The sequence below is a fragment of the Erithacus rubecula genome (assembly GCF_903797595.1).
Source record: "Erithacus rubecula genome assembly, chromosome: 21".
NCBI lineage: Eukaryota > Metazoa > Chordata > Aves > Passeriformes > Muscicapidae > Erithacus > Erithacus rubecula.
The window spans coordinates 10,022,458-10,031,257 of record NC_136673.1 but is presented as its reverse complement, the minus strand read 5'-3'; the positions used below and the strand labels follow the sequence as shown (position 1 = coordinate 10,031,257).

At 48.3% G+C, this 8,800-nt stretch overlaps 1 long non-coding RNA gene across 1 annotated transcript; it reads left to right on the top strand.

Moving 5' to 3' along the window:
* The first annotated feature begins 1,261 nt into the window (after nucleotides 1-1,261).
* On the top strand, nucleotides 1,262-2,816 carry LOC306811040. The gene is made up of 3 exons (XR_013776591.1): nucleotides 1,262-1,451; nucleotides 2,178-2,253; nucleotides 2,787-2,816. It is a non-coding gene; the product is annotated as an uncharacterized lncRNA (long non-coding RNA).
* The last annotated feature ends 5,984 nt before the right edge of the window (nucleotides 2,817-8,800 follow it).

Sequence of the window (8,800 nt, the reverse complement as noted above, 5' to 3'; positions counted from 1 at the left end):
AGGCTTTCAGCCCCAGCGTTGGCACAAGGCACAGCCAGAAGGAATCCCCCATGGAGCAGACTAAAGCAAAATTCAGTGTTTGACAAATAATCTTTGAGAAGGGTTTGGGGGAAAAGCCATTTTGACACAGAGTTTGCAGGATGGAGGAGGAGTGTGGAGATACCCTCAACATCCCTTTGTCTTTGGGAGCACTGACCTCCAAAAGGCAAAGCCTGGAGGTAAAAGATGCTCACCCCGCTGTGTCCCAGGATGTGTGAGGGCACATTTCAAGCCATCCCTGGTGCTTTGAAGCATCTTCAGCACTGGAGAACCTATCACAGCTCATGGTGACTTGGCCAACCATTCATCACCTTCTCACTTCGAGCCTAGCCCTGTTTTGCTTCCATTTGATCCATTTGTAAGGTGGAAAAGCCTCCTGCCTCCCATGTCCATGAACCGTGTGGATAAATCATGCCTCCACCTTCTTTTGGGGACTCTCTTCTCTCTGGAAGGACAATGTTTGAGCTCTCCTAGCTTCCTCAGCCCAAACCTCTCGTTTCTTCTGGTCATGGAGACAGAATAGATGCAGAAAAGGAGTGGCAACTGTGAAACTCATAGAGACACCAACCAGATCTCCTCTTTCACGTGTGTTTTTGCAATGGCTTTGCAGTCTGCTTTGACTGAACACAGACATCGCTCTGGGTGAGAGGTTGGGGGTCCACAGGGGAGACTTCCCAGTTCTAGGTCAAATCTCAGAGTTCAAAGCCTCCCTCCTGAGGGATTTGGCTGCTGGTTGGTCCTGGCTTTGTGAAACCAGCCCTTAAACCCCACCTGTGTTCCTGCTGCTGATTTTGTGCTGTTTACACACAACAAACACCATCACTGGTGACCCCTCCTGCCTGAGGGACAGCCCCTTCTCCTCCCATGGGGTGAGGTCTAATGCAGAAATTCTACAAGTCAAGACATTCTTGATTAGCCATTTCTGTGGGTTAGGTCTAGAAAATCCCAAACAAGTTCTGTTCCTGGCAGAGTGAGATACCCATCAGGTCACTCAGGCTGAAGTCCCTCCTGCTGAGGTGACCTATTTGGGACAGATGTTTTAGCTGTGCCAGTCTTGCCACTTTCATAGCATCCAATGGGCTCTTCTGTCCTGACTGGTATCAAATTTTGGCTTTGTCTCTCAAAACTTCCTCATGACCAAAGCCTGAAAACCCACATCCTTATTTTGAAGTGCCCTCAGACTTCCCCTGGGTAAGAACTACTGACAGGCTCATTGCAGTCAGGAGCTCTCCACACCACATTTCAGAACGGGCTTTCCAACAAATGTCAATCACTTTTCTGTTCTTATTCCAGTTTCTGATGTCTGCAGGCAGAGAGGATAGTGGTAGTCACATCTCTGTGGGATTCCCAGCCTGAAAAGGTTGAATTCTTCCTGGGACATCAGCATCTGCATGGCACTGGGCTTGCCAGAGGTAACTCAGTGACTTCTCCCTCCTTTCCTACCCTTAGGATGAAGCAGTAGCAATACTTTCACCTTCCCAGAGTAGCTCTGAAGTCATCTCAGACTGGGAATGGCCATCCTGGTAGGAACCAGGAGTGGGTTCCTGGTAGGACACCTATCTCCTATGAGCTGGTAAGGGTGTCCTGGCTGCAGTAATCCTAAGTGATAATATGATTTAAAGATTGTGACAATGCACACATATGCAAGAGCTTGATAATCTTTTGCTGTGCTGTATTCTCGTGTATTCCCCATAGGTTGTTTTTAGGGCAGGCAGCACTAACAGTTGCTACTCTGTGTGAGTGTCAAAGCCTGCACAGCATCCATCACGAAGTGATGGAGTGTCCTGGAGTTTGCTTCTGCAGTGACTTCTGTTTGAGCTGTGGGTCAGGGATATTGGCAGCAGGCACAGGCTGTTGGGCAAAGGAGTCAGGGGAGATGTCATTTAGCCCCTGGAAGGGCATTGCAGTTCACAGCTAACTCCATTTTGGAAAACTGGGGAGGTTTAGGCTGGAGCTCAGGGCAAGGCTCTTCCCTCCCCCAGAGGTGCTGGCACTGCCCAGGCTCCCCAGGGAATGGGCACGGCCCCGAGGCTGCCAGAGCTCCAGGAGCGTTTGGACACCAGGGATGGACAGGCTGGGATTGTTGGGGGGTCTGGCCAGGGACAGGAGATGGATTAATGATCCTTGATCCCTTCCAGCTCAGGAGATTCTGTGATTCTATGAAATCTCACCTGAGGATGAAGATACAACACAGTGTAGGCGAAGCTCAGTGAGGTGAGGAGGATTCTGCATATGGCAATTGTGCTGATTCCAGTGAGGAGCCTCTTTGTGGGATATGTGCTCAGTAGTCTGGAGGAGGAAATTATTGATAGCAGTCTGCCTAAGTAGATCCAGAGCTCATGACCCCCTTCATCCCATCACAGCATTCACTCATCTGGGCCAAAGGTTATCCCTGTTCCAGTGCCCACTCTGAAGTTTGGAATCTGTACCCAAAATACTGAGGTTGAGCCCCATGCTGGGGCAAAAGGCGAACACCCCTCATCACTTCCATAAATAAGGAAGAGTCGGCAAACCACAGTCAGGAAACGGCCAAAGGACTATTTATAATCACCTCTATCTGCAAAGATATTTGTAAGGCCGGCAGAAAAAAATAAATCCCCACTTCACTCTTCCTGACCCCGGCGCCGTCTGTTTGCTTCACTCTGAGGCATTAAACTCATCAGAAATGTTTGCCAACGGTTATTCAGAAAGGAAGTGTTGCATTGTATTTGTTCTTGTCAGCACTGAGCTGCTCCTTCCTTTTCCAGCTGTGGCTGCTTTCGTCCCCTCCTTTGCTGGGATCAAGTGTGCCCTGAGTGCCCAAGAGGATCTGCACTGGGGCAAGGTGCAGCACAGACTGGGGATCCCTGCCATGGACTGAATGCACTGAAAACCAACTGTGGACAACAGGAGCTCCAAAAACATCCAGATTCAGGTACAAAGCTTTTCCCTGCACAACCGTTAATGAGACTTTCAATTGCATCCAAGCCTTGTCAGAAATGGCAGTGGCTGAGTCGTTGGGATGGGCTCTGGGTGATGCCAATAATGCCATGTCCTGGGGAAATCCCAGTGAGAACTGATGCCTCTGACTGTGGAGCTGATGGTGTGAGCTGGGATGCAGGTGGGGCTTTGCTCCTCCTGCTCCGGGTGCTTGGTGAAGAGGCAGGAGCTGTGGAGGGCTCAGGATGCAACTGAATTGCAGGAGCAAGTGCCAGGGTGTGGGAGTGTTTACAAGCATGTGACATGTATTTTACCTACATAAAACAAGAAACCTTCAGTTTTAAAAGCATTAGGATTATATAAACATTACACTCTCCAGAGCAAACTGCAAAGCAATAAAATCCCAAACCTTAGGGCACCTCTTACCCACTCTTTAATGGCCCACAGCACTTTTCTGCTGTCAGGGAGAGGTTTATTGCTACAACAAAGAGCTTCCTTCCACCTCTAACAGATAATGAAATGGCCATCTCCCAGTGTTGGAATCTACCCTGCCTTTACCTCAGAGCATCTTCCAGAGCCTAAAGGGGCTCCAGGAGAGCTGGAAAAGGGATTTGGGACAAGGGATGGAGGGACAGGACACAGGGAATGGCTCCCACTGCCAGAGGGCAGGGATGGATGGGATATTGGGCAGGAATTGTTTCCTGGCAGGGTGGGCAGGGCTGGCACAGTGTGCCCAGAGCAGCTGTGGCTGCCCCTGGATCCCTGGCAGTGCCCAAGGCCAGGCTGGACACTGGGGCTGGAGCACCTGGGGCAGTGGGAGGGGTCCCTGCCATAGCAGGGGTGGCACTGGATGGGCTTTAAGGTCCCTCTCAAGCCAAACCATTCTGGGATTCTACTTGGAGGTGCAAGGCAGCAGATCCCCACTTGTGGGTCCATCAGGTGGGGTTGCAGCTGCAATTGTTGGGCCACCTGCATTTACAGGAGGCAATATTGGGATGCTGGAGCTGCCAGTATCTGAGAAATACATCCTGACTGAGGGACAACCTTGGAGCAAGAAGCCCTTGTGTGCTGTCCCAGCCTGGCTGAGAACCCACAGGGATGTTCCAGGCTGGCACATGGCACCAGCTGCACATGAGGCAGGGCTGTGTTCTTGGGTACAGCTCAGGCCCATGATTGTGTTTGCCAGGAAAAAGGTGTCCAAGAAAATTCTGACATGGAAGCAAAGAACCTTAATAAATGGGATTTAAATAATAGATTTAGCTGAAAATCCCCAGAAGACAGATTTTCTATCCACACATCAGGTGCTGTAAGCTTAGAAAAAGATAACAAAGCATTCCTCAGACAGAAAAGGTTGAGTTTCTGCTTTAATTGAAAAATTGTATGTGGTTTTGATATTCCTGGAGAGATGTTATGTTAAGAAGTAGTTTATACTGAGAGATGTATCATCACTATTTTGGGGTAAATTAGATTAAAGTGATTTGCAGTTATTCCCATGCTAAGCAGTATAAAGGGAAGAAATTGGAAGTTAAAGTTGTACTTAGAAGAAGTGCTGGCAGTTTGCTGAGGAAATCCTGACTCGGCTCTGCCTTAATAGGCAACTGTCGTCTCAGTATTAGAGAGCAATTGTAGCTTTCTGGACCCATAATCAGATTCATCTGTCTCTTCTTTACAGTGGCATGGCAGAGCAGAATTAAGAATATTTGCATGCCTTAAATTGAGTCTTTCTGCTTTAATTGTGTAATTATGGAAATCACTATTTAGGGATCCATAGTACGACTCTGCTGAATTCTGCACTTCAGGCAGGCACACAATCCCTTCGTTAAAGAGTGTTCCCTGCAAAATCCCAGCATCCAGTGTGGAGTGTGCAATACATGCTCTGGCTATGTATTTGCAAATTCATTAATTAACTTATCAGTTCAAACTAATTAAGAATTGGGTCTTTAACAAATCTAATACATTGTGGCAGACCTGTCTTTTTTTTTTTTTTTTTTCCTGAAGATCCTATTAGTGGAGTAATACAGACCCTGCAACCTTCCTGTGTAATTAATACTCACAGAAATCTTATGTATAAATTTCCCTGGCAGAATTTATTTGACAATGGTCTCTTACGAGATTACACTTCATAGCTGAAAGTTTATTAAGCAGGGCTCATTTGCAGGGTTTCCCTTCTGTTTCCCAGAAGGATTTGCCTCCCTTCCAGCCCTCATGGTCCCGCGTCACTGGGGCTCACACTGCTCTGCTGGGGTGAAGCCTTATGGAGCTCGGGAGGGTTGTGGCTGTTCTGGGGCAAAAGAAGCAGCCACACAAGTGGGAGAGTTGTATCACAAGCCACAGGTTGACTAACGAGCATAAACTGCCTTTTAAATTCATTAGAACCCCTTTAGTTCATCCCGTGTGGGCCATGGGGTGGGGGGTTGAAGAAGAAAAATATTTCCTGGCTGTTTGCTACCATCACAAACAGAATGTACTAAATAATACATGACTGAGTAGTGTGATTAATTTTATTTGCACTCACAAACCATGCACTCCTGCATGTGAGTAATGTGTTCCTGCCAGACACATGCCAGGAAAGCTCTTTGAGCCGCCCCACCTCAGACAGCATCACCCCAAAAACACCCTCAAACTTCCCCGGGCTCAGGCAAGACAAAGAGCCTGACCAAAATGTACCACACTGTCATTTGTAATCCTGCCACAGCTGCTGACCCACCTCAGGTCAGTCTGAGCTGTGCCCAATCCAGTTGTGCAACTGGCAGGATCCTCATGGAATGGCACTCAATGCAACGGGGATTTCTCTGGCACTGCTAATTACAAGCAGCAGCTAACACAGCTCTCACTCAACATCAGCAGAGCACAGCTCTCACTGAGTTTTGCTCCCCATCGGAGATGAATCAAGAATAAAAAAAGGCAAAACTGAGTAAGCAGGGAGGGACGCATTTAAAAACGTATTTTAAACGAGGTGGCAGCTGTGGCTGTGCTGTGCTGTGCTGGCTTCCCCAGCTCCTGTGTCCCTTTCCCTCCCCTGGAGCAGGGCTGTGTCCCCTCCTGTCCCAGGGCAGAGCAGCTCCTGGCCCCGGAGCCCCTGGCTGCAGCCCCTCCTCCCGCCTCTGCTCGCAAATTAACCAAACACAACGTTAAATAATAGCAAATGCATCCTTACAAACAAACAAATAAATATTACCAGTGCTTTATTAATAGAATTTTGACAGCTTCATTAGGTTGGTGAAATTTCAAGATACTTAATGAAATAATGCTTCATCCCTTGGCTTGTGATATAAATTCTAATGAAATGTGCAATTCCGATTCATCCCCAACAAACTGATGCTCTGCTCACGAGGCACTATCACACTGCCAAGGTTTCTATTTCCCTGACATTATGATCTTAACAATTTTATTTAAACAGTTGGAATGGTTGTACCTAATAAGTTAAACAGCAGAATGAAAGATCCCTCTAGAAGGAAAAAAAAGAAAGTATACGTTTAGGTGAAAGAGACTTCAGAACAGATTATGGGTTGTTTTATATTATAAATATGACACATTAATATCTACTCATTTAATACTGTAATTTTTTTTTTAAGTTCCTTTCACTGAAAGATGATCTTTATTTCTCTGAAAATTGCCTGGTGGAATCCCCACTTGTGCAAATGATAAGTGACTGCTGCACACCACGAGCTAAATGCTCCAGAGCTCAGTGGAGCTGCCCTTAAATGAACAAAGTAAATGGAAAAAAATTTAAGTAGAATTAATATTATTAAAGATAATAATATAAATTATTAGTAGTATTCTATTAAGGTCAGATTAATCCCACTACAATTCAATTGCAATAATACGTGCAATTTATGCAATCACAAATGTTTTAACATTTAAATTACCTTTCTGGCATTCTGGAAAGCTGCATTTCGCGTTCCAGAGCGAGGCCAGCCCTCCCGGAGCGGAGCGGAGCCCCGGCCCCGCTGCCCCGAGCCCGCGGCTCCGGCTCCCTCTGGGGGCGGCAGCGCGAACCGAGCGCGGGGCTGAGCAGCGCTGGAGAGCTCGGAGCCACTGCCGGGGCCTGAGGGGCTCCAGGAGAGCTGCAGGGGGACTGGGGACAAGGATGGAGGGACAGCACACCGGGAATGGCTCCCAGTGCCAGAGGGCAGGGCTGGATGGGATATTGGGCAGGAATTGTTCCCTGGCAGGGTGGGCAGGGCTGGCACAGGGTGCCCAGAGCAGCTGTGGCTGCCCCTGGATCCCTGGCAGTGCCCAAGGCCAGGCTGGACACTGGGGCTGGAGCACCAGGGACAGTGGGAGGGGTCCCTGCCCAGGTAAGGAGGGTAGAACAAGTTGGCTTTCAGGTTCCTTCTCACCTGGACCATTCCATGATTCTGTGATTCTGTCATCCTCTGGATGCTGAGTTTGGCACCCCTTGGCTCTGGGGCACCTGAGCCTCTGCAGCACTGGGAGGGATCTGGACTGGCTGGATGGATGGGATGGGACCAGCTGTAGGATGTTCAACAAGGCAAAGTGCCAGGTTCTGCACTTGCATCACCTCAGCCCCAGTGCAAGGCTCCAGACTGGGACAGAGGGGCCTTTCCTCCTTTTCCTCTTGCTGGAGACACTGGAAGCTCTTTGAGACCTGGAGCATCTAATTTGTGTCAAGGCTGGCAAGGTCCCCAAGGGGACCTCCTGGTACTGTGGAAATGCAAATAAGTAAGGCAGAAGTAAAGATTTAACTCAAAGGGGATTTTGTGGCTGGCTGTGGGTGCAGGATCCACCTTCACCTATTTGCAGCACCATTGTGGGACAGTGACAGCTGTGAGCTTACCATACAATTGCAAGCACTTTGTAAGCTCCAGAGGCTGTTGTTCATGGCAGGCCTGTGTAGGAACAGCATTCCTGTCACTGTCCCACCTGGGTGCTGACCCGTCCTCTTCTGGAGCTTGGAGCTCAAGGGGGAGGCTGCTGTCCATGGCTGCAGCATCCTGGGGCAAGTACAGGGTGGAAAACCTCCTCCCAAGCTCAGGTGACACTTGGACATGGCCACAGAGGTGCTGGTGACACAGCTGTGGCATCACTGGGAGTGAGACCATCCTACTTGGAGACAAGCTCTGCACTCCACCCATGTAGCTGATCCCATTCTCTCCTTCATCACTGCCTGCAAGGATAAATGTGTCACAGGCTGCCAGGAGTCCAGCTCTTCTCATCGTGGTGGTTATACAAATAATCTCAGGTTTCAGTTAGAAATAATCATGGTTTTGACTGCTTTCCCCCAGTGTTCTGCAGCAGCAGGCCATGAACCAGCAGCTGTCCCCAGGTAAGATCTGCACAGAGTGAGGGAGGGCAATTGGCCATCATTTGGAAATACATTATTTTCAGACACAGTGAGCACAGTGGCAGAGGGGAGGCTCAGAACAAGGGCAGTGTGTGGCCTGGGTCAGCCCTGTGCCCAAAGGGGGGAATACTGCATTTCAGCAAACCCTTGCAGTATGCAATGGACCATTTGCTGCAGTGCCCTGAAGCCCTCAGAGGAAAAAGTCTCTTGGAGATTCTCTAAATTTAAGCTTCCTCCAATGCCCCGAGGAGTTTATGAGCTGCTTGACCAAGATAATGACACTCTGACATTTTTGGATCCTCTCAGTGACACTGTTATTAATTTTGCCATCTAATTTTATCATTTTTATCATCTTTGTCAAGTAGAAGCAGGGACCACAATTAGGGTTCTTTTTCTTGTTGATAATAACAGCTCTTAGTACCGATAACTCATCAGCCAGACTTTTCTTTAATGCATTTGGCTTCTCTTATCAATTTCCTACCACTCAGAAATGTTAAATTATCCTGATTACTAGTTTTTCAATTCTCCCCCCCT